This window comes from Lissotriton helveticus, chromosome 12, assembly GCF_964261635.1.
Source record: "Lissotriton helveticus chromosome 12, aLisHel1.1, whole genome shotgun sequence".
In the NCBI taxonomy this organism is placed as follows: Eukaryota; Metazoa; Chordata; class Amphibia; order Caudata; family Salamandridae; genus Lissotriton; species Lissotriton helveticus.
Genome location: NC_136073.1, coordinates 77,434,295 through 77,460,741, shown reverse-complemented (window position 1 = coordinate 77,460,741; position 26,447 = coordinate 77,434,295). Strand labels below are relative to the sequence as shown.

The window sequence follows — 26,447 nt, the reverse complement described above, 5'->3', positions numbered from 1 at the left end:
TTAACTGCAGCTTACATACTGCATTTCAATTATTTAAGAATGTCAAAGGAACATGAACACACATACACATGTTGTCAAAAATCTGAACCATATTTTACTGTTTAGCTATGTCTGAATTAAGAAAGAATATTTTCCCTCAGGTGTATGCTGTGTGAGCCTAAGGTAACAGTTAAATTCCAGAGTGAAGGGTGTGACAACTGTTCAAAGGTCCATAAAATAGAAATATCCAATCCAAGAAAAGAACTATCTGATAAATCAGTTTTAAAGAAATGCCTGACTGCAAACTTAAAAACAAAAAATACAGAAGTCGGTTCCATTTACCTAGGGTGTACATGGTGTAGACTAGCTAAGCATGAGCTTGAAGATTGAGCTACTGAGCTTCAGAGACAGCTATCAACAACTATTAAGAGTATGCATTCCTTTGTATTCCAGTCCATTGTAGTTGCTTCAGAGATGGGTGACGAAAATGGGTACTTAGGTGTAGTCCTAGATCTGGGTCGTAGGACTCTTCACTCAAGTCACAAACCTGACTGAACAGACCAGGTATGCAGGGGGTTTATTTGTGACCTCAATGAATTATGATGTAGAACCAGGACTAGAAGTAACAGTTGTAGTGGTTGCTTTTCTCCTGGTGCAATGTGCTTTGGGTTGACCTGGAAGTGGACTGTTTCCCAACTGATAACAGACAGTAATGCATTTAATAACCAAACATGAGATTGATTGTTTAGAAACGATTAAGCCAATATGTATCAGGCCATAACTTTTAAAAAGCTGGACTGATTTTCTTAATGTTACTTCTTATCAAGGTTAAAATACACAACCTTGCTAACCACTACAGAATGTGGCAGGACCATGCCGGACTACCAGGATTATTGAAGAAAATTAGAATGCTAGATAATTTGCTTTAAATGGAATTTCGAAACTAACTTAGGTAATAAAATAAAGGAAGATTTTTAATTACTACTCTTACATGAATCAAATGTAATAGGTCTCAACGGCTTAATGACTGTGTAACTCATGAATTCTACATGCTGAAGGATAGCAACTAAAAGGCAGTAACTGTTGGCAGTTCCTGCAATGAATCCTTATGCATGGGTTCAAAATGAGGAACAATCAATTTAGAGAGCTTCAAGTTCAGTTTCCATGCAGATGAAGGAGATCATGTATGAGGAAAGACTTTCATTAAGCCTCACAGGGAATCTTTAATACTGGAACCCTGAATAATGACATTTGTTAATGTCCTTTTCTGTATCGCTGGAAGGTAGACTTAAGCTGAAGAAAATTCCAGCTTTGCTTTAGCAAGGTAAAATTAGTATGAGAAAATTAGCTTTTCTTGATAGGAGATTCAGGTATGACCTAACTGCTGACACCATTAAGTAGAATATTTTCCATTTGAAAGCATAAGAAGTTTTCTTGTTGGTCTTTTTAATACCTTTAACATCTCCTAGCATGATTGAGGTAGATTTAAATTTCCATACTGTCTGATCTCAGGATCCATGTTGTGAAAAGAAGTGACATTAGGTTTGGATGGACTCAAAAACTCTTAATACAACTTGATATAATCAGTATTCCAAAAACATACACAAAAAAACCACTTCACAGACACATCTGTCCTACATATGAATTGTCTTTTTATATTTTTAAACTGTATTCATGAAAATGTTGCCTACTTCTGAATATGACTTATTCTCTTATTGTTTTAACTTGTACTGTGTTATGTACTTTGTAAAATGATTTTTATTCCTATATTGTCTTAGCCTGCGGTGTCAAGTACTTTGTAAAGTTATTTATTGATGATGACATTGCAGAAAATGATTGTTATAAAAAAAATTGTGCATTTCACTATCTACATTCAACCCAAATTACAAACTTTTCAGTTCATCAATCCATTTGGTCTCATATTTTCTTAAATTGTAATTCCTGTCGTACCCTCTTCTTCCAAAGCGACTTATTTAATACCAAGAAATCTCGTATGGCTAATTTCTTGACAGTTATGTTGGGACTAGAAATTACTTTCAATGGTCTATGAAACATCCTTGTTGCACAATGATCGCAGATGTTCTCTTAAGGGATTTTTAATGATCTTTTTGTATATTTTACTATATATACAAAAAACAATGTATACACAATGCATGTTGTTATTCAATAAAAAATAAATAATGGAGTAAGTCTTATCATTCAACAAATCCAGAAATTCTACACATATATCCATGACAAATTTGCAACATGTGCATGCACCACATTAAAAAAATTTGGCAGAAAACTTGTTAGCCAGCTAGCCTTAGTAATTTCTTATGTCTAATAGTATCACTAGAACTCAACAATTTCTGCAATGAGTTTCTAAATATTATTTATGATGTACAAGAGATCAATTGTTTTAGATATGAGTCCAAGTGAAGTAGTTTCCAATACATTTGCAATATATGGGTGAGTTTCTTATATTTCATAGAGAAGGTTTTTATAAATCTCACTGATGGTTCAGCAATGTTGTTAGTCCCAGCTTTCTCAGTTAACAATATCCGTCTACTACCCTGTCAGCTTTTGTTTTAGATTCTAAACGTAGTTTTTCAAGGAATCGTCACTTTCTAAAATTATTAAAGGTGTTTGTACTCTGGGAAGAAAATCAGGTTTGAGTGGAATAGCTGGCCCCATAATCTGGTTAATAGGTTTAGTTTGCAAAGAGGTCTGCTTTGTGATTATACAGAAGAAAGTCTGGAAATTGCCATTACTATCAGGTGGAAGAACTCCGAAAGTTACAAATACGAATGGTCTCAGAAATGTAGCTAGTACACATACAAAATAATGTATTTGATGAAGGATGAGACAGTTTGATATCAACAACTGTGCAATGTAAGATATAAAGTTCAATTCCACTTCAATTCATGCATATCAATTGGAACTTATTTTTTTTATTCCAGACAAATAGTTCAATCCATTTGACGTTTTTTATAAAAGTTAAAATGTCTAGTAAAAAATGCTCAAAACAAGTATGTTCTGCAAATAGGTGACAGCATAAGATAAGGGCAAAGGCTTCATTTTGTTTGGAACTGACAAGGTTCCTTACTTTTTTTTAAGCCAGAAGCAATCCAGTGAAATCTGTAACTCGAGGAAACAGCTGACACATTTTCTGATCTTTAAAGGAAATATTTCAAGACTTTAAAATACTAAACTGCATATTTAGAGAAAGATTCTTCGAAAGAAACAGCCATGAGAGGGCTACCTAACACAATTTCAAAGAAGTAAAGAAAATAATATTGTGCGTGATCAAGTATAAAAAAGACTACATGCTGGAGAAGAAAGTAAGCAGTGATCTTAATAACAAGATAAGTAAAGAGAAATGCAACTACATAATCAATTAATAGCCAATGAAGTGGTGGGATAAAAGTACTACAATGAATCATGATTAATAGAAGACCAAACAAAAACCCTCCAACTCAATAGATAAATTGATGGCAGATTTATATATTGGTAATCATACCTAATATATCAAGTTGCACATAGTTATAAGCTATTGTAGTCCACTGTAGGACAGTGTATCTGAGAATGTATTATAAAGAAATGAGACAAGGTTAATGAACAATCTGGGCAAAAGGAGTATGAGAAGTTTAGTAAATATTATTTACCTACTAGGAGATATTAATACTGCTCCCAGTCAATGATTTTCAGCAAGAGAGAGTTGATGTAAAAGTATTTTGAGTAGTTGAGAGTTGAGCTAAGAATTGAAAAGTCCTGAATATAGTTGTCAAGTGATCAAAATCAAGATGTATGTAAAGTATTAATAATCAAATTGGTGTGTTGCTTGATTATCAGCCTAGAAATCCTTTCCAAAGATAGGTTGGGAAGGAAATCCTATAAAATTGGCTGAAAGTTTGTAATTAATGACAGCCGGCATTAACCCAGTATATGCAGATCATAAAAAAGTATGTTTATTGTCTACACTGGGGTAAATTAGGATATGTAAAATTATAATGGTCATACAGCACTCGCTTAACATTTGTTACTTGTAGAGAGAGTGTTTGTTGTAAAGAGTGCTGCTGTACATAAGGCGTTGTCAAGATAGGGGCTATACAAGATATATGACCTTACCATAAGAACTGGTCTTTTCTAGGCTTATATCAACTACCACGCACTTTACATAGCTCTGTAACTACACCTTCTTGTGATAGAGTGTCTGCCTTTTACTGCAGTGTTATACTTCTACTTGTACTTTGGATATCTCTTTTTTGTAACCTGCACCCAATTCACTTTTTGCATCGATCACTACCTCATATATTCTTGTGTATATATATATATATACATATATACTCTTATATTTATAAGTATAACTTTTTGAACCGCTCGTTACCTCATATACTCTTGTGTGTATATATATATATATACATGTATACCCTTATACATATGGGTATATATGTGTATACTCTTGTGATAGAATGTCTGCCTTTTATTGCAGTATTATACTTCTAATTGCACTTTGGATATTTCTTTTTTGTAACCTACACCCAATTCACTTTCTGCACCATTCGCTACCTCATATATTTCTGGCTGCTCACTAGTGTCACTTTTGACTCTTTAACTTTTTGTTGGCATCTGTATTTTGTTCCAGTATTTCATCAGTATTATGCTTATATTTGTTTACTGCACATTTGTGTAAGCTGCTCCCATTTCTCTTTATTCCTGTAATGCATTTATTGCTACCTCATATATTGTTGTACATTTCTTTTGTAAACTGCACCCATTTCACTTTTTACTAATGTAAGGCACCGATTGCTACCTCATATATTTTGATCACTCACTAGTGTCATTTTTGACCCATGTAATTTATTGTTTGCTTTTACCTCTGCTCTTGTATATCTCTACTGCTCACCATCCCACACCCACCTTTACCGCCATCCCAACATGGATCCCATCGGCAAGCACACATATAAAATAAACTACCCACCCGCACTCACCAAAAAAGCCGCTAAACGCTTTAAACACAACTTCCTGAGGTCCCACCCTGAAACCCCCTTTGCCAACACCTACTTCTCACCGGTCAATGGATCCCTGAACACCGATATCATCTTCCACACCATCCCAACTCTTCCCAGGCAGAACCACCATTACTATCTACAATAACGGGGTTGTCCTAATTCAATCCACAAACAGGAACCTGGAACTACTCGACAACCTGTTCCCCACTTTCAAAGAGCACCTCTCCAATCCTCGGACCTCCACTCATACCCCACGCTGGACACAATCATGACCACCCTCCTCCAAGTGAAAGAAGAACTCCACACCCTCAAAGAGTTACTCCTCACGCACCCCAGACACCCCCTCTCACCACCACTCCTCAACGAAACAACAACCCCCCCTCACATCCTACTCACCCCTCACATTGGACCTCTATCCCCTCTCGCAATACCGCCAACCGCCCCCAGCGCACTATCAAGACACATCCTACACACCCCTTACATTGGACCTCTATCCCCTCTCGCAATACCTCCAACCGCCCCCAGCGCACTATCAAGACTCTCTCGGACTTCGACATACATACCCTACTCCGCACATATGTCCCGGAAACCCAAAACGTCTTAGCCACCACACACCTGTCCATTCCTACGATTCTTTCCAACCATCTCAGACACCCCACGCATAACAACAGAGGCTCCGTGCCCAACAACCTCACTAAAGTCCCTCTCACTATAAACCCCTCCTCCTTCCCTTGCACCCCCAGACTCAAATGCTCACTTCTCAACTGTAGATCGGCCCAAAAACACTCGTCGGAGGTCGCTGATCTCATCATGTATCTGGACCTTGACCTAGCCATCCTAACTGAAACATGGCTAACTGAATCCTCTACTCCTATCATGGATATCCTAGTCCCCCCCAACTACTGCATCATTAGACTTGACAGGTCCAACAAGACAGGCGGCGGAATCGCATGCATTTACAAGAGCAACCTCTCAATTAATAAAGTCACCGCCCCTTCTCTTACCTCCTGTGAATACTTCTGCCTTGATGTCAACAGTGAAAACAAACCTGTATGCTCACTACACATCATTTACCACCCTCCTGGGGACAACCTCATATTCTCCCAACAACTCATGGACACAATGTCAATCAACTCAGGACGGCAAAACACACAAATCTACCTTGGCGATTACAATCTTCACTGGAATGACTGCAGTGACGCAGTGGTTAATAGCCTCAAAAATTTCCTTAACGCTTCTGACCTCACACAAGTATGCAACAGCCCGACACATGACAAAGGCTCTATCCTTGACCTTGTCATCTCCAAAGAAGGCACTACTCAACTTGATTCAATCCAACCTTGTGACTGGTCAGACCACCATATTGTCACATTCTTCATCAAGGAAAAAGTTAAACGTATCCCGGTCCAATACTCCATGCCCAAAGTTTGGAAAAGAGACCTGAGGAAACTCAATCCAAACTCTCTACCCCCTAACAGCTGCAATCTCCTACTCCCCCCTACCGACGTTACTGACGTTCAGTACTTAACGGAACACTATCTCAACACCATGGCCTCAATAATCAATGAGGCTGCACAGATGCAACTGAAAAGAGTCTCCACCAAGATCTCCAACCCCTGGTACAACGGGAGTCTCAATGAAGACAGGCGGGCTATGCGAATGGCAGAGCGCACCTGGAGATCTGTTCCCTCGGCTCTGCACCTAAAAATTCTGAAGAAAAAGAGAAACGCCTACTTCAGGAAAATAAAACGCTCAAAATCAGAATTCTTCAGACTCCAGCTCGACCAAGCAAAAAACCGTCCAAGTAAACTGTTTGAGCTAATCCGATCACAATCTAAGGAACAACCCCCAGCTGCTGACATTATGGGCACTGCTCCTTCCTGTGAAGATTTCTCTGCTTTCTTTAACAAACAAGCATTTACAATGCAACGGTTTCGCCTTTGGAGAAGTTAGAGCTATTGGCATTGTAAATGACAAAATGTGTACTTATGTGTTGGTTTTGAAAACAGATAAATAAATGGCATTGTCATTTACATTGCCAATAGCTTAATATCTCGCAAATGTGAGAACTATTGTACCCTACGGACGAGCTCAGCAGACAGCAATTACTACCACACACACACACACACACCCAGAGCCACACACACACCCATAGCCAGCCCCACACACCCAGAGCCAGCCACACACACCCAGTGCCAGCCACACCCAGAGCCACACACACACACCCAGAGCCCCACACACACACACAACCAGAGCAGTCACATACACACACCCACTGGAGTAGTCACACACACACACACACACTGGAGCAGTCACACACACACTGGAGCAGTCACATACACACACACACACTCTGGAGCAGTCACATACACACACACACACACCCTGGAACAGTCACACACACACACACACCCAGGAGCTCCGGCAATGACGGGCAGATCTGTCTTCCAATGGCTAGCCTCCATTTATGGAGCTATCCAATGGAAGACAGAGGCGGGAGAAAGCTCCATACTTGTTTACAAAAGTTTTCGCCTGCGCGATACTGCTTGCGCAGTAAACGCCAGGCGAAACCTAAAAATGACTAAAGCATGGGAAGTCTCCAAATGTCCTGCTAGTAATACTTATTTACACACTAGGACTATTGTTAACCAGACATATTTGAAATAAGAAACAGGATAAGAAGACCACCAAAAGCTCAAATATGATTTACATTCACTCGAATTCTGTACAATGTGAACAACAATTAAATCAAAAAAGAAAACGCACTTATGAATTATGCCTCTCTGTGGACCAAACTAAAACAAAAATAAAATACACTATTTGAGTGGTATTCCGAAACATCAACTTGGACAATTCTTCCTTGATGCTTTGTACATCCACACAGTGCTATTTAGGGCACCCAAAATGCATTTGTGAGAACCCATATTTCTGAAAAGAAAACATGATTCTGCTTTACCTTTATCCATGGCCTGAAAGTAACTGAATCAGTAAGTTGTTCCCTACACGCAAAGTCGATTTCTGTGATCATCATACAGATGCTGATTCAATTGCCCAAAGTTTCAATGCAAAGGAAGAGAAAACAAAGAATTTCAGTATGTCCCAATACTTTGGAAAACCTTTTGAAATAACACAATCTGCCTACCTTAATAGAAATTCAGTAACCCTAATAATCTCCCATTTAGCTGATCATAACAACGCACAGTGTTTTAAACACACACACACGCTCGCATGTCACACAATTCTCGAATAAACGGAAGCACGCACACATTGTTATATACCTAAACGGGTACACACACACTAGCATGTACATACACTTCTTCCAGCATACATGCAATGCTCTCTTCAGACATGGCTTTTCTCTAACGCTCATGCACAATCCCCTATGTATGGATAAACACACCCCCGTGGAGCTGCAGTACCCTGGCTCCCCCTACTCGGCGTGCCCATCCGCGGCTGGCAGAGTGTGTCCTTTTAGGGCACGTGTGCTGTGACTGACACCTCTTACCAGTGACAGCCTCTGAGCTGTGGAGGGGCCGCCGTCCCTCTCAGCGAGTGTGGCTGACACTAACCGGCCTGCCTGCACTTCACCCACATCCTGCAAGCGCCTTACCCTATCCCACGATAAGCATGAGCGGGGGGTGTGGTGCGCAGCCCACTCACCCCAAGAAATATCACCAAACTTCTTAAACTGCCAGGCAAGCTTCCATGAAGTGCCAAGCTCGGCGTATCTGCGCCTGCACACACATCGCCAGCTGACCGCAGGTTCGAATCCCACCCGGCAATATAGTGCGAGGGAACATTGACACACATAGCACATGCTGACCTGCAACAGTCCACACACAGCAAGACAGTGTTGTAAAAGCGCGGCGAACCACGTCAGACTGCCTCTGTTGCGCAGTAGGGTTGGCACAGGGTCAGTCTCGCGCCAGAAGGGGCCAGAGGAGCTGTCAGGGGCAGGGCTGGAGTAAAGTCATGTCACTGCCTGAAAAGCGAAGCCGGTAGGGATGGAACAGTCGATTGCATGTTAGACTTCTTCCAGGAAGAGGCAGTCCATTCTGCCAAGTGTTTAATTTGAGCAGGTGCTCAGCACCGGCGATTATGTCGCATGATTTCCCCTGGACATTGAGGCACGCCGAGACTCGAGCCCGGTTCTCCAGCTCCGAAATAGGCAGCTTCTAGCCATTTGGCCAAGTCCTCTCCAGAATAACGAGTGCTGGGGCTCTAGTCGGGAGGCAGATTACACCTGCACATTTCTACGGTTAGCGCTGTCTCCTGATGAGAGCCCCGGCACTTTTTATTTTACAAATTAACCACTGAGTTTCTAGACAGCTGAGGTAGTCAGGCACTGGCAGCGTTTTCTCAGAGACAGCCCTACAGCCCGGAGTGATTGACTTGGCGCGGGCCTGCCCCGTGACTGACAGCCTGCCCCGTCCCCGGCACACGTGCAGACGCGAGGTGTGGGGTCGCTCACCTAGTAGCAGCAGCAGTAGGGCCCCCCTGCCGGCCGGTCCAGGGTCCGAGGTGCTGCCCCCTGCAGGCGACGCCATCTTCATGCAGTCCAGCGCCCAGAAGAGGTGAGTCAAGAGCCTGGGCGCCGAGTCAGATGGCAGGAGACGGTCAAAGGCGAAGGATAAAAATAGTGCAAGAGTAGGTAGAGGCCGGAGCCCGAGCAGTCCGCAGGGCGAGTCTGTCTAAAGTTTTAACAGGGAAATCAAGTCCACGGGCCATCTCCCTTCCCCCAACTCCTCATTCCTGTCTGGTGCTCGCTGCTAAGCCACCTCTCCCTTCTGTCCCTCCTCCTCTCTCACTTTCTCTCTTTCCTTCTCTTTACCCCTCCCCACCCCATCCACTGCTACTTTGCTGCCCCTCTTTCTGTCTCTTCCCTATCTCTTTAGGACTCTGTTTTTTCTCTTATCCTTCCTTTTTCTCTTCCTTATACTTGCTTCTCCCCTCGCCCGTCTCTTCTCTTTTATCTATACTGTCGCTATCTCTCTATGTTCCTACATCAACATTCTCTTTTAACTCTGTATTGCCATGCCCCTCTTTCTCCTCTACCGACCTCTCCTCCCTCTTTTTCTACTTTTTATTCTCTCTCCACTTGTCACCCCCTCTTGCTACCCTCTTGCTGCCTTTTTAACCTGACTGTTCTCCCTCTCTTTCGTTTTTTTCTCTGCCTTTTCCCCCTCCCTCCCACTGTCTCCTTCGTCCCTGTCTCTCTCACCCTCTCTTGCGCTCTCTCTCTCGCCAGCGCTCTGACTCTCTCACTCTCCTCTAACCCCAGGAGTCCTAATCCTCCCTCCCCCCCATACCTCACTGTTCGATGAGGCGTTGATGGGCTTTTCTGCATTTAGAAGACAGTAGTAAACATCCATCCACGGAGGAGGGGAGAATGCTTACAATTCGACCAGGGGAACAAAAGGCCGTAGAAGAGCCAGGGAGGGGGCAGAGTGGCTCGAATGAAACAAGCACCTACGAGGACAGGGGGGGGCGGGAGAGGACACGAACGGCGGGAGGGAGGCGGGAAGCGCGGCTCGTACCGCAGCTGTATTCACACGCTGCGGGGCTCATGGGGGGGGGGGGCTGCAGCTGGGCAAGGGCGATGCGAGCCTCGCTGGCAGGGCGGCTCGGGTCGCGGCGGGGCTTACAGGGCAGGCCGCGCAACTCCATTGTCTGCCGTGAGCCGGGTGACTGTGCCTGCAGCAGCCCGGGTTAGGAGAGCCAGTGTGAGGAGAGGGTGGCGGGGTGGAGGGAGCAGGGCAGGCCGAGCAACTCCATTGTCTGCCGTGAGCCGGGTGACTAATCTTCCGTCGTGGGACCCAAAAAAAATGGCGGCCGGCAACTCCTGAATTTTTTCAGATTCGGGGGGCGTGTTTACAGCGGGAGGGGGGCGGGAACGTTGCACGGACAGCGGGAGGATTTATACATGTATTTTTAAAAATTATGCTGCAAAGACAATGGGACACAAGGGTTGTTTTGCTTCTGTGGGAGGGGAAGGGGACATGGACGGCCGGCGGGAGGGAGGCGGGAATCGTGCACAGGACAGCGAGGAGGGGGGGGGGGGGACGGCGGGAGGAGGGACACAGAGTAAGGCAGGACAGCAGCAAGCACGGCCCGGCCGGACCAGATTCGGGGGCGTTCCCGGCTTTTGGCTGACGTATCATGACGTAGCCAAAAGCCAAAGATTCTCGGGAACGCCCCCGAATCTGGTCCAGCCATGACGGACGCCTCTCTGTTCCAATGGCTAGCCTCCATTTATGGAGCTAGCCAATGAAGCAGAGGGGCGTGTTCAAGTCACCCATACTAGAAACTACAGATTTCTCTGGAGGCGGAGCTTACAGCTCCGCCCTCCAGCGAAACCTAAAAAACTGACAACATAAGGAGCGATCTCCTCATTGACGCAAGCCTTTACTCAAAGCCCCACCGCATAACACCCAATGAACTAAAAAACAATGCAACATGGTCATCCTTTGACACCTACTCTGAAGAAGAAATTGTCAGAGTACTCAGCACCCTGAAACCATCCAACCACCTCACTGACCCTCTTCCTGCTAACGCTGTAACAGACTTCACCCCTTTGCTCCTCCCACTCTTGACTAAACTTATCAATAGCTCACTTCAACAAGGACCATCCCTGACTCCCTCAAAGTTGGACAAGTAACACCTTTACTGAAGAAACCAACAGCCGACCCCACTGATCTAAACAACTACCGTCCGATTACCAACATTCCCACTCTCGCCAAACTGTTGGAAAAATGCGTCCAACTACAACTGACAAAGCACATAGAACAGTCTGATCTCCTCAACCCTCATCAATCAGGCTTACGAGCAGGGCACAGCACTGAAACCGCTATGACTCACATAATTGACGACGCCCTCCAAATTTTAGATCAAAATGATACCTGCCTCCTCATCCTTCTTGACCTCTCTTCAGCATTCGACACGGTGAAACATGAGAACTTACTCGAACTCTTAAAAACAAGAATGGGTTTCTCTGGGACTGTTCTTCAGTGGTTCACTTCCTTTCTACACAACCGGTCTCAAAAATTCAAGAGCAAAAACTTGATGTCCTCTTCAGTACCTGTTACGTTAGGTGTCCCCCAAGGTTCATGCCTATCCCCCACTTTATTCAACTTAGTTATGGAACCACTCACCACCCTGCTACAAGCATCCAATGTACACTTTCACATGTACGCCGATGACACTCAACTATATCTCAAGTTACAATCCCCCAAAGACATCATGGGTCTGAACTCAACGATCAGAAGCACCCAATCTTGGCTGGCCGATAACCACCTCAAACTCAATGCTATGAAAACTGAGGTCCTCCTGATCTCACCTCCCACGAAAATATCCACCACACAAACATGGCTTAAGCACCTAACAGCACTCAATGTCCAACCGACCATCGTGGATTCAGCAAAATCGTTAGGCATAACACTTGACACCAACCTCAACATGCAGCAGCATATCAGCAAGGCAACTAAGGGGGCGAACTTCCAAATAAATACCTTGAGGAAACTTAAACCCTTCCTCCCAGCCAAAGACTTCCAAACTACAGTACAAGCACTAGTCATCCCTCGCATAGACTACGGCAGCGTGGCCCTCTCTCTAACTACAACTGCACCCCTCAGAGCTTCACTAAACGCGGCAGCTAGACTCATCACTGGATCTAAAAAACATTCGCATATCTCCCCTGACTTTAAAGCCCTGAACTGGTTGGCTCTTGAAGCCAGAATACAGCTGAAAATTGCCTGCATGACGCACAAGGCTATACACCTGAAATCACGCGGCTACCTCACGCAGAAGTTGACAATTTCCGGCGGGTCCATAACCACCAGAAGTACAAACAATCTTCTGCTGAAGCCTCGAAGATTCCGGAAGGAAAAAACCTACAAACGCTCCTTCTCAGGAATGGCGCCCAGGATCTGGAACTCACTCCCTCCTGAAACCAGACTCATCTCCTCCACTCTTCTTTTTCAGAAAGAAGTCAAAAGTATCCTCATGGCTAAATACACTTGAACTACTGCGTTTGATTTGCTCTGCGTCGATCAATATTACCGGTCCTATTCCTAGGCACATGTGTTTTACTTGTTTTATTGAGCTACCTAATTGTTCATGCTCACTCATATCTGTATTATTTGTGATATTTGTACGATTTACATTGATTTGATGACCTACCTTCCCACTATGCCATGCTACCTCATATCTGTACTATCTGTAATAGTTGTACTATTTACACTAACGTGATGACCTACCTTCCTACTATGCTCCCTCGTTTCCCTACCCTGGCACTTGCCTGTGTAAAGCGCTCTGTTATCTGCAAATTTCTTGTTCGCGCTATATAAAACTTTCAAAATAAAAAAAATAAAATAAAAAATAGGTTTGGAAAATGGTTTCTAGGGCATTGCCAAGTCCTATCTATTCTAATGATGGATTCAAAATTATAACCCTTAATATTGCAGGAAAAGAAATAGTAATATTTAACATGACCCCAAGTAAGACTGGTCCTCTTGTAAGCATGGAGACTAGTATCAGAAGTTAACCATGTACTATTATATTAGTGATATGGATGGTAACTTGATGTCACATAGGAAGAGATGGTGAATATTAAAAGCGACCTAGTTAAAGCTAGTTCTAATCCAACCCTAAATATTAGAATATGGAGCAAATGCCATGTAATTTGTAAACATAGTACTATTGATACCAGAAATGATGTAGAATTAGTAAAATATGCTAATAATTCATATTTGAAAGTTAAGCTCTCAAGGGACAAAGTGGGAGGTAAAATGGAAAGGCATTGTTAACCAAAATGCATAGACCCTGAGTCTGTAATATCTAGTTTGTAAAGGGTAAGTAGGTGTAGGTATGGGAACGAGGCGCACAAGTTACTTACCTCTGTAACAATATATCTATAAGAAACAGTAGTTAGTATTAGATTCCTTACTTTAGAATATCCCCAGGCGTCAGACTGGATCCGGAAACTTTTGCGTAGCAATACCCTTGCGCGTCGATAGGCGTCTGCGGCTCCGCGTCCGTCGTCGGTGTCATTGGCGCCGGGATGACATCGCCGGAGTGCATAGACGCCGCCCTCGCGCGCTGACGTCAGTTCTTATACACAGCTTTTCTGCGCCAGAAACGCAGAGCCATGATAAAAACCAACACTGGTGCCATGAAACTAAGGCCCCGAAAGGGGATGACCTTAACCCAAGATATCGGTTCGCAGAACGGGGAGGATGGGTGGGGCGGTAAGGAATCTAATACTAACTACTGTTTCTTACAGATATATCGTTACCGAAGGTAAGTAACTTGTGCATCTGAAAGAAACAGGTTAGTATTAGATTCCTTACCTTAGAATAGAAACCCCAGCAATATCAACCCCGGTGGTGGGTCTGCGAGCCAATGACCACACCAGAAAGTCCTGGAGAACGGAACGGCCAAAAAAGCAATCTCTCCGGACTTGGCTGTCCAGGCAGTAGTGTCTTACGAACGTGTGCAGCGAGGCCCACGTAGCTGCCTGACAGATGTCCTGCAAGGGGACTCCCCGACCCAAAGCAGTAGTAGCCGCAGTGGCTCGAGTGGAATGGGCCCTCAGCCTAACTGGAGGCTCCTTCCTCGCCAAAGAGTAGCAAATCTTGATGCACAAGACGACCCACCGAGAGATGGTTCATTTGTGCACCGCCTGACCCTTCTTAGGGCCCACGTAACCAACAAAGAGTTGGTCATCCACCCGGAACTGGAGTGGGCGATCCAGATAGAATGAGAGCGCACGTTTTGGGTCCAGACGGTGGAGGCTCTCTTCCTCTTTCGAGGGATGCGGAGGCGGAAAGAAGGTGGGCAAGGTGATGGACTGCCCGATGTGGAAGGCTGTAACTACCTTGGGCAGGAAAGAGGGTCGCGTCTTAAGAGTAAGGAGGCGAAGAGGACAGATATGAAGTTGCTCAAAGGGAGCGCACATCAGAAAAGTCAGAACAGGGTTCAAGTCCCACTGAGGCATCACTAAAGGAACAGGGGGGAACATATGAGTGATGCCCTTCAAAAACCTATTTACAACTGGGGACTTGAACAAAGAGGGCTGATCAGGGAGCCTTAAGAAGGCGGAAATGGCCGAGAGGTAGCCCTTCAGAGTGCCCAGACCAGAACCCTGCTGGGCAAGAGAAAGAAGAAAGAGGAGAACCTCTGAAAGAGGGGCAGAAAGGGGATCCACAGCCTTTGCTGTGCACCATGCCACAAATTTGTTCCACCTGCAGGCGTATACCGATTTTGTGGAGGGACGCCTGGCTGCCAGAATCACATTACAGACTTCAGGAGGCAAGTCAAATGGCCTCAACTGGCACCGCTCAAACTCCACGCATGTAAGTGGAGACTGGACAGGTTCGGGTGGAGGAGCGTCCCCTGCTGCTATGACAGAAGGTTCTCCTAAAGAGGCAGACGAATCGGGGGATCGACTGACATGCTGAGTAGTTCGGGATACCAGAACCGTTGTGACCTGTCCGGAGCCACAAGGATGACTTGGGCCCGGTCACGCCTGATCTTCTTCAGCACTCTGGGCAGAAGTGGTATAGGCGGAAAGGCGTACAACAGACCGCAACTCCAATTGCGACGAAAAGCGTCTCTGAGCGAGTGCCGTCTTGGAAATTCCAACGCGCAGAACTGATGATGCGTTCTCTTCTGTGGCGAATAGATCTAACCAAGGCTCTCCCCACTGCTGAAAGAGGCCTTGTGCCACGTCCGAGTTCAGACGCCATTCGTGATCCATCATCACCGACGGCTGAGTTAGTCCACCCTGGCGTTCAGGGAACCTGCCAGGGTCATGCCTTGATGTTCCAGCCACTGCCAGAGGCGCAGAGCCTCCTGGCATAGGGTCCACGACCCCACCCCCCCTGTTTGTCGCAGTACCACATGGCGGTGGTGTTGTCCGTGAACACCTGCACTACACTCCCCCGGACAGAGGGGAGGAATGCCTTCAGTGCAAGCCGGATCGCCCGCAGCTCCAGAAGGTTGATGTGGAGCTGGGACTCCGCCGGAGACCAGAGGCCTCTGATCTCCGCCTCTCTCATGTGGCCCCCCCAGCCCTGGAGGGACGCCTCCGTCACAACTACGTGCTCCGGTTGGGGTAGGGAGAGGGATCTGCCGCTGACCCAATCACGGTCCGTGAGCCACCACTGCAACGGTCTTGCAGTGCCCTCCGAGATCAAGACATGGTCGGACAAGTGGCCCTGATGCTGGGCCCACTGAAACTTCAGGTCCCACTGCAGAGACTGCATCCGCCACCTGGCGTGATGCACCAGAAGGACGCAGGAGGCCACCAGCCCCAGAAGCCGCAGCGTCAACCTGACCGAGACTCGGGATAACGGCTGAAAGATCGGAATCAGAGCCTGAATATCCCGAACCCGCTGTTCGGGAGGATAAACCCGAAACTGCGGCGAGTCTAGAACCGCTCCGATGAAGAGGAGCTTCTGAGATGGACACAGGTGCGACTTCGGCACATTGATGGAGAACCCCAGCAGGTGCAGGAGGTCGGCCGTAGTCTGGAGATGGCGGACGACAGTCTGGGGCGAGCCTGCCTTCAACAACCAGTGGTCGAGGTAGGGGAAGACTGTAACCCCTAACCTGCGCAGATGAGCTGCGACCACTGCCATCACTTTCATGAACACCCGTGGGGCGCTGGTAAGGCTGAAGGGGAGCACTGTAAACTGAAAGTGCTTGTGGCCTACCGTAAACCGCAGGTAGCGCCAGTGGGTCGGCAGGACGGGGATGTGAAAATATGCGTCCTGCAAGTCCAACGCTACCATCCAGTCCAGGGCAGCTAAGACCTGAGCCAAAGTCAGCATCTTGAACTTCTCCTTCCGGTGGAAGCCGTTGACGTTCCGCAGGTCCAAGATAGGGCATAGGGCCCCTTTGCCCTTCTTGGGAACCAGAAAGTAGTGGGAGTAACAACCACACCCTACTTCTGCCCCAGGAACGCGCTCGATGGTACCCTTGGCCAAGAGGGCCATAACTTCCTCGTGCAGAAGATTCAAGTGATCCCCCGACACGCGGTGGTACTGCGGTGGCATGGCTTGAGGGGTCGCCTCGAAGGGGAGGGAGTAGCCCCTTCGGACGATTTGCAGCACCCACCTGTCCGATGTGATGTCACGCCAGTGGAGGAGGTGATGGCGAACCCTGCCCCCCACTGGCGTCACGTGGGCCTGAAAGCTCGGACTAGGAGGGCTTTGAGGCGGATGCTGCGGGGGTGGATGTGGACGGGCCTCGCCGTTGTCCCCGGGCACCGCTACGGCAGTTACCACGTCCGCCATCGCGCTGGATGTTAGTCTATGGTCAGTGGCTGGCATCTGTGTGGGGGCGCCCCTTCCTTGGCCACGAAAGGGGCGAAAGGCAGCAGTTTGCTGGCGTGGGGCCGACAGGCCCAAGGACTTGGCCGTAGCCCTGGAGTCCTTAAAGCGCTCAAGCGCACTGTCTGCCTTGTCGCCAAAGAGGCAACAGACATCAAACGGCATGTCCATAAGGGTGTTTTGGACATTAGCCGAAAAGTTGGCGGACCTCAGCGAGGCGTGGCGACTAATCGCCACCGTCATTGCCATCGCTCTGCCCAGCGAGTCCGTTGTATCCAGCCCACATCGGATGGAATACCGTGCTACATCTCGACCCTCCGCAAGGGCTTGGGCGAGTTTAGTCCGGGCCTCCTCCGGACATTGTGGCAGCATGTCCACGACCGTGTCCCACAGAGAGTGGGTATAACGGCCCAAGAGGCAGGCGGTGTTAACTGAAGAGGCAGGCAGTGTTAACTGACCGCAACCCCAAACTCAGGGAGGAGAACATCTTCGTACCATACTGTTCGTACCTCTTGGATTCCCGATCGGGGGGAGCCGTCGGGAATGCGGTCTGGGAGTTAGAGGACTGTATGACCAGGCTCTCGGGAGTGGGGTGGGTGGGCAGGAAGCAAGGGTCGCCCGGAGCCGGGCGCTTGCGTCTGCCCACCTTCCTATCTACAGAGGGACCTGTAGGGGGCTTGGACCAGGTGCCCAGAAGAACGTCAGACAAGGCCTCATTAAACGGCAACAGAGGCTCCGAAGAGCTTGCTTACGGTTTAAGGACCTCTGTGAGGAGGTTAATCCTCACGGCCGTGACGGGGAGTTCAAGGGATAAGGCCTTGGCCGCCCGCATCAACACCACACTATAGGCAGCCCCCTCCTCCGAAGCCACGGTAGGAGGGGAGACAAAACCTGTGTCTGGCGAAGTGTCCAAACCACTGGCATCCCCTAGCTCACCTGCCCAGTCCTGATAAGACCGGCACTCATGTGCCAGAGGGTCCTCAGACCCCTCCCAATCTGCTTCGCCACCCATCTCCTGGTACTCAGGGTCAAATGATGGGGCCGGATCATAGAAGAAAAAGTCTTCTCTCGACGTCGAATGCGGCGTCGAGCGGCGCCGCTCCGGCGTCAGAACCGGGTCGAGGGGGGTGCCGGGGGGGACGTCGTCTGTGGACTTCGCCGGGGGCGACACCCTAGGGGCCCGCGAGGTTGTAAGGTCCGATCTAGACACTCCTGAGGTACAGCCGGGAGCACAGCTAATTCGCGCTAAAAAAACTTAACTTTTAAAACTGTAATAACGTGTTTGTATTTTAATTGTGCCCACTTCTACCTTACTTTGGGACTCTGACACTGCTTCCCTGACACCCGCGCAGCCGAGGTAATCGCTGCCCCGGGACAGGCTCTCCCCACTCGCCGCCATCAGCCAACCTCAGCGCATGCCACGCCCACCTGCACTAGGCCACGCCCACTTTTTTACTTAACGAGCTGACTACGAGCTCGCCCTCCGATCTAGACACTCCTGAGGCACAGCCGGGAGCACAGCTAATTCGCGCTAAAAAAACGTAACTTTTAAAACTGTAATAACGTGTTTGTATTTTAATTGTGCCCACTTCTACCTTACTTTGGGACTCTGACACTGCTTCCCTGACACCCGCGCAGCCGAGGTAATCGCTGCTGCGGGACAGGCTCTCCCCACTCGCCGCCAATCTGCCAACCTCAGCGCAGGCCACGCCCACCTGCACGAGGCCACGCCCACTTTTTTACTTAACGAGCTGACTACGAGCTCGCCTTCCGATCTAGACACTCCTGAGGCACAGCCGGGAGCACAGCTAATTCGCGCTAAAAAAACTTAACTTTTAAAACTGTAATAACGTGTTTGTATTTTAATTGTGCCCACTTCTACCTTACTTTGGGACTCTGACACTGCTTCCCTGACACCCGCGCAGCCGAGGTAATCGATGCTGCGGGACAGGCTCTCCCCACTCGCCGCCATCAGCCAACCTCAGTGCAGGCCACGCCCACCTGCACGAGGCCACGCCCACTTTTTTACTTAACGAGCTGACTACGAGCTCGCCCTCCGATCTAGACACTCCTGAGGCACAGCCGGGAGCACAGCTAATTCGCGCTAAAAAAAATTAACTTTTAAAACTGTAATAACGTGTTTGTATTTTAATTGTGCCCACTTCTACCTTACTTTGGGACTCTGACACTGCTTCCCTGATACCCGCGCAGCCGAGGTAATCGCTGCTGCGGGACAGGCTCTCCCCACTCGCCGCCATCAGCCAACCTCATCGCAGGCCACGCCCACCTGCACGAGGCCACGCCCACGTTTTTACTTAACGAGCTGACTACGAGCTCGCCCTCCGATCTAGACACTCCTGAGGCACAGCCGGGAGCACAGCTAATTCACGCTAAAAAAACTTAACTTTTAAAACTGTAATAACGTGTTTGTATTTTAATTGTGCCCACTTCTACCTTACTTTGGGACTCTGACACTGCTTCCCTGACACCCGCGCAGCCGAGGTAATCGCTGCTGCGGGACAGGCTCTCCCCACTCGCCGCCATCAGCCAACCTCAGCGCAGGCCACGCCCACCTGCACGAAGCCACGCCCCTAACATTTCCATAAAATCATGTGTCCTCCACGTACGCGCAGCGGACGGGCGCAGCGGGCGCGCCTAAGGCAAGCCCGTCTGGGCCCGTCCGGGCCCAGCCGGACCCAGGCCCAGTTACTCTGCCCATTTCTCCCGCGGGCCGACTTGTCTATACTAGAGATAGGCTCCAAGCACTCAATCCTCTCAAAAAACCTGAGTGCAATTACACCCATTCGGGAGGAAAACCCTTCACCAACTGTGTCCTATGTAATCCGGCCATCACCACCTCAGAAAATCACGGCCTACAGATGGGCCTCCTGAACTGTCGGTCCCTCCCTAAACACTCCCATGAAATCAACCTTCTGGTACGAGATCACGACCTTGACGTCTTGTTCCTTACAGAAACGTGGCTGACCTCCTGGTCGGATTCTGACATCATCAATGCTTTACCCCCGGGCTATCAAATCCAATCCCAGAACAGACCCCTTGGCAGAGGAGGTGGCCTTGCGATAATCTACAGAGAGCAATTCTCATGTAGGTCCAGCGATGCCAACATCGACGACTGTGAAAGTTGCCACTTCGCCTTACAAATATCCCCTGCGAACTCCCTCTCGGGGCTGCTGATATACCGCCCACCGGGAACCCCAGCTAAATTTTCAAGTGCTCTTCTCAACACTGTCACTCAGATGGCGACTACCACTCCCAATTTTCTTATTTTGGGAGATCTCAACCTTCATCTATCAGACTCCAAGGACCCTACTGCGTCCGAACTTCTCCTTGACCTTATGGTCTTTGACATCCGACTAGTTAATTCAGAGTCCACCCATGACAAAGGACACCTTTTGGACCCCGTTTTCACTAACATCTCGGACCTCACTACCCGCACCCCTTTCCCCCTTCCCTGGACAGACCATTTTTTAATACCTATCTATTGGCATCTCTTCATCTCACCCACCCCACCGGCTAAAACTCGGGTCACTGACCGATGCTGGCACAAACTTCCGCCAGATGAATGGGCCTCCATTCTCAGTGCCTCTCCTCCTCCCCCGATCTCTGACCCAGCCACCGCTGACAACCAGTTCAACTCATGGCTCACCATCTCATTGGACAAACTCCTCCCTAAAACTACTACTCTTAGGCGAATCAAAAGAGTGAGCCCTGCTCCTTGGTACACCCCTGATCTTAACCTCCTACGTAAGGAGTGCAAAAGGACGGAGCGCTCCTGGAGGAAGGATAAGTCGATAGCTAATAAAGACGCCTTCCGCACCTCCTTAAAAAATTATAAGATCGCTCTACGCAACACCAAAAGTATATTCTTTCAGGAAAGGATAGAAAACTCCTCCTGTTCCGCCAAAGAAACTTTCATCATTTTAAAAGAATTACTTAAAGTCCCAGATCCGGAACCAAAGAAGCTGCCAGATTCCAAGACATCTGAAGAGAAATGCCTCAAACTGGCCAAATTCTTCGATGAGAAGATTCAGAAAATTCTCGCCTCTCTACCTCCTGTCGACTTCAGTATCACCGAGGAAGACTGCACTAACTCCCACCCTACTATTCCCCACCTAAACTCTCTTGGACCAGTAACTATTGAAGAGGTCTTAACCACGCTAGACACTATCAAAAGCGGATCTCCCAGGGACCCGGTTCCCCTACGTATCCTTAAAAAAGTGGCCCTCACCATCGTTCCTCCACTCACTGACCTCATCAACGCCTCACTGCTCCAGGGAAAAGTTCCCCCTAGCTGGAAAGCGGCTGTCGTCAAAGCGCTCCTAAAAAAACCTTCTCTGGACCCCTCGGATATGGCCAATTACAGGCCAATCTCCCTCCTCCCTGGAATCAGCAAAATTGCTGAAAAGCTAGTTAATAAAAAACTTTCGCAGTTTCTGGAGACTAACAACCTGCTCAGAAGCTCGCAAACTGGATTCCGCCCAGGGCAGGGCACTGACATCGCCCTACTTGCGGCAGTGGAGGAGGCCAGAGCTCTTCTGGACACAGGAGGATCAGTGGCAGTGATCCTCCTGGACCTCAGTGCGGCCTTCGACACCGTTAACCATCGGGTTTTAATCCAGCGACTCAAGAACATGGGTGTTGAGGGCACTGCTCTGACTTGGTTCAAATCATTCCTTGGCCACCGCTCCTTTCAGGTCTGGGAGAATGACACCCGCTCTCCCGAAACCCCCCTCCGATGTGGTGTGCCCCAGGGCTCATCGCTAAGCCCGACATTATTTAATGTCTATATGTCCCCATTGGAGGAGGTCGTCATCCCGTTCGGAGTGAAAGTATTCAGCTATGCTGATGACACTCAACTAGTGGTGTCTCTATCTCACCCAAACCAAGAACCATCGGACCTCTACAACTGTCTTGCAGAAATTCAAGGATGGATGAACAGTTCATCGCTGAAACTTAATGGTTCAAAGACAGACATTCTCCTCCTTGGCCAAAAGGGGTTATCCCTCTCCCCGAATATCCGGCCCCCCTGTTTGGGTGAACCCCCAGCCCCCAAGTCTGAGATTAAGAGCCTAGGAATTTGGCTGGAAAAAGACTTGTCTTTCAAGACTCAAGCCAAAAAAAATCGCTGGGACCTGCTTCGGGCTCCTTAAATCTATCAGGAAGATCCTGCCCCTACTTCCTCTTGCATCCCAGAAACTGCTCATCCAAGGCCTTATACTATCAAGGCTGGATTACAGCAATACCATCTATCTGGGCGCTCCCGAGGCAACCCTTAATAAACTACAAAGGATCCAGAATGCCGCTGCCCGGATTCTCACTAATACCCCGGCCAGATCCTCGGCTAAACCAGCCCTGAAGCAGCTCCACTGGCTTCCAGTGAGAGAGCGAGTCAAGTTTAAGGCTCTCTGCTTGTCACACAAACTCCTACAGGATAAAGGCCCCCCCATTCTAAAAAAATTCATTAGGCCTTACAAAGCCTCAAGATCTCTTCGATCTGACCATGAATACTTTATCTCCATCCCCAGAGTGAAGAAGGTGCGCACTGGTGGACGGCGCTTCTCTGTCAACTCAGCCCGCCTTTGGAATTCCCTCCCGCGTGACCTTAGGACGGAATCTGATTACCTCCGATTCAGGAAGCGATTGAAAACTCACCTGTTTCCCTAAGCCCCATTCTTCCTTTCTCCCCCTCTGTCATCCTCTGGTCTGTCCTGATCTTAGCGCTGGGATACTTACGGGTGACTGCGCGCTCTACAAAAACCTAATAATAATAATAATAATAATAAGGTTGACGGGCGACGACCCGGATCCGGATCCAGCGGGGCCCTGTGGCGTCGGGACCAAAGTCGCCGACGGCGCCGGGGCCGAAGCACCCGGCCCGCTTGGGCTCCCAGTCGGGGCCGCTTGGCCCGAAGGCGCCGCAGAACCCAAAGGAGGAGTGAGCGACCTCATGGCCTTGAGGAAGGCGTCGATCTCCGCCGGGGACGCGTTCTGCCCAGGTAGCGGTGGGTATGGAGCAGGCCACGATGCCTGCGGCTCCGGGGGAGCCGCGTGGGCGGTGTCGCCCGAACCCCCGACCGCGTCGCGCGAGTGTCGGGGGGAGGCAGAAGAGCGATGTCGCTTCTTCGACTTCTGGTTTTAGAAGTTGGACTATCACAGCATCATTCCAGGATTGAGGAATTTTTGTACCATTCACCAACAATGCATTAAATAGTTTCTTCCATATCGGAACTATTATCTCTTTCATGACCTTATCAAATTCACCTGTAAGAGCATCTGGCACTGCAGTCTTTTTGTTGTGGGGTTTGTTGATTTGGGAGATAACTTCCTTCTCTGTGATGTCTTTCAAAAAGTCTTGTTGTTCAGCACTATAGAAGCCTGGGAGTTGTATCTCCGTTAACTACTTCTGATATTCTGAGAGTACCTATCTCGGAGTATAAGTCCTCAAACAGGGGAGAGGATGTGGTCTAATGGCCTAGGGCGGTCGATCTCAAATCTGGAAAACGGGTTTGAGTCTCTGCAATGACGCTCAGCATCCTGTGATTCTGGGAAAATAACTTAATCTCTCTGTGCCTGACAAAAAGTAAATAAACAAATTTGTGCTAGTGTAACATAACTGGTTCTCATGTAAAGCGCTCTGATACCTGATACCTTCGGGTCAAGTTCACGCTTTATAAAACTTCGAAAAAAATAACAGTTTATGAAAACACTTTGGAATCCTATCTGTATCTTCTGACACCATACCTTCCCCATCCATTATTGGGCTCTCTATGTAATTATGCCCTCTATCCACTCTTGCCTTCAAAGCTAACAACTTGCCGCTACTCAAAATGGGCTAGCTTTCTGGCATACCACCTTGCTCTGATCCTGCTCTGAGTAACCTGCAAGTAAGATGCCCGTAACTCAACCATCTTCCTCTTTACTGCCTCCACCTGCCCTCTTGAAAGGGGCAACAAAAGCTCTTTTTCATTGCTCCGATCTCTCCTTCAAATCTTCTGTCCTCCGCATGCAGCTTCCGTGATTTAATAAGCCATTGCTTGTTTAAGATCTCACATTCTACCACCTTAACCTCACGCACACACTATCCTCAGGGGTGCTGATCCAGCCTTAACAATGAAATAACATCTACTCTCCCCTTTAACGTATGCAGTATGCAATACATCCAATCCCGACACCAACACCCTATACACAGTCCATCTAGCACTAATCTGCATATAGGGAAGTCTTACTCCTAAAAGCATGGCTGCATGGTCTGAACAGTGAAAGAGGATTTGCCTGACCACATTATCATTTAACAATGACCTATCTACTAAAAAGTTATCAATCCTAGTGGAGTTTAGATATTTAATACTGAAGATGTATACTTTCTTTTTAGCCCCAGCTTTTTTACGCCACACATCACAGATATTAAAAGCAAGCATAAAGTTCCTCAAAGACTACCTAATTTTGGTGAACCTCACTGCCTGCCTTTTTGATGATCTATCACATTTTCACCTAAATCACATAGGGGAGATATAGTATCAAAATTAGGGCTGTGAATGCTTTCAAATGTAAACTTAAACTGCTGTAAAAAAATTGGCTTACTAATAATCCACCTGCCTGAACAATCAATTTTAAAATCCACCATATTTACACCTGTGTTTTTCCTGATGATAAGTGCCACTCCCTTAGTGGACAGAGATCGGTCATAACATACTCCCTGACATATATATACTACCACTACAAAGGTCCTTACATTCCGATGCAAACAAATGTATCTTCAGTAAAACCATGATGTGGGCCTTACTATCTTTCAAGTACTGGCTGATCAACCTTTGTCTCCCTCTACACCAGAGGCCATTTTCATTCCAAGTCACTATCCTTATGTCCTTTGCCCTATGCCCATTTTATTTAAAGTCTCCACCCAGTTATCAACTACATAACAATCTCTTGCACTGCTAAAAATCATTCGGCTATTAATGAAAAGAACAGAACTAACTCTAAAGCAAATACAATGGCTACAAGGACAATTTTTTCCATTACCCTTTTTTTTTGTCTTTTACTCAGTTTTCCCTCATATACATCCCACACAGTTCAACCCCCGTGACCTCCATCCAGCCCCCCCAAAATCCCTCCAGCTACTAGTAGTGGCATATCCCTCTATGCCAATTCAGGCCCCACCATAGGAGAATAATAATTTATTAAACACTGCGATGTCTAGCAGACACCTCCATTATAAACAAAACCAAAAGAAACTAAAAAGAAGTGGAAGTTAACAACATCTGAAAACATATCAGAGCTTCATATTGAGCAGGAGAAACAGGGTGTGGGGTTCTTCATTGGCCCTGGGGTGAGCTCTGTTATTTTTTCATGAGGTCATCTGCCTGCTCAGTTCGCCTGATATTATGCATCTCATCCACATAACTCTGACCATAGCCGGAAATTTCAACTGAACCCTAGCACCCAGTTCTGCAACTCCCCCATCTTCTGGCCCAACTCCCACTGCCTCTGTTCAGTGGCCCTGCATATATCTAATATAAAATTGTATATGAAAAACCCTCCCCTACCAACTCCCCTTGTCTCAGGGCTAGACTCAGGATAAGTTCCTTGGTACTCTATGACCAAAAATTCCTCAAAATGTTTCTGGGTTTACTGCGGTCCTTCGACTGCTTACAGGGGTCCCTGAGGATCCTTTGTGGGTTTTTTTCAAGATCCACCTCTGGGCTACACTTCTGGCCATCCTCAACCTCCCCGGAGGTTAATCATGATGCCCACCCTCATTAAGGATATTTGAATTGTTCATGCAGAGCGATTTTACAGCAGTTCCAAGTTGTCTAGTAAATTATGATTCTGCAACTTAAGTGCCTTCAAGTCAGTGGAGTTCCTTCTAACCCCCGGAGCCATCCTTTCCACATTCACCTTAAGCACCTTAGTATTCTTGCAGACGTAATCCAACTTTCCTTCCAGGGCATGACAAACACCCTGAATCAGGTTTTGATTGGATGAAGATATAGCAAACCACCTCTGCATCTCCTGGCGAAAATCTACAAGGATCTAGTCAATTGTGTTTGGAACCCCTGCACCTTTGGCCTGTCGGGAAGGCGGGGGACACCAGCCTGGTTGGGAAATGATCCAGTTTGAACTAATG

The 26,447-nt window shown here is 47.5% G+C and overlaps 1 protein-coding gene across 8 annotated transcripts in view; it reads right to left on the bottom strand.

The window, feature by feature from the left end:
- Positions 1 to 26,447, bottom strand: part of CHD3 (chromodomain helicase DNA binding protein 3) — a 1,139,027-nt gene that overhangs the window by 609,770 nt on the left and 502,810 nt on the right. The window lies entirely within an intron of this gene.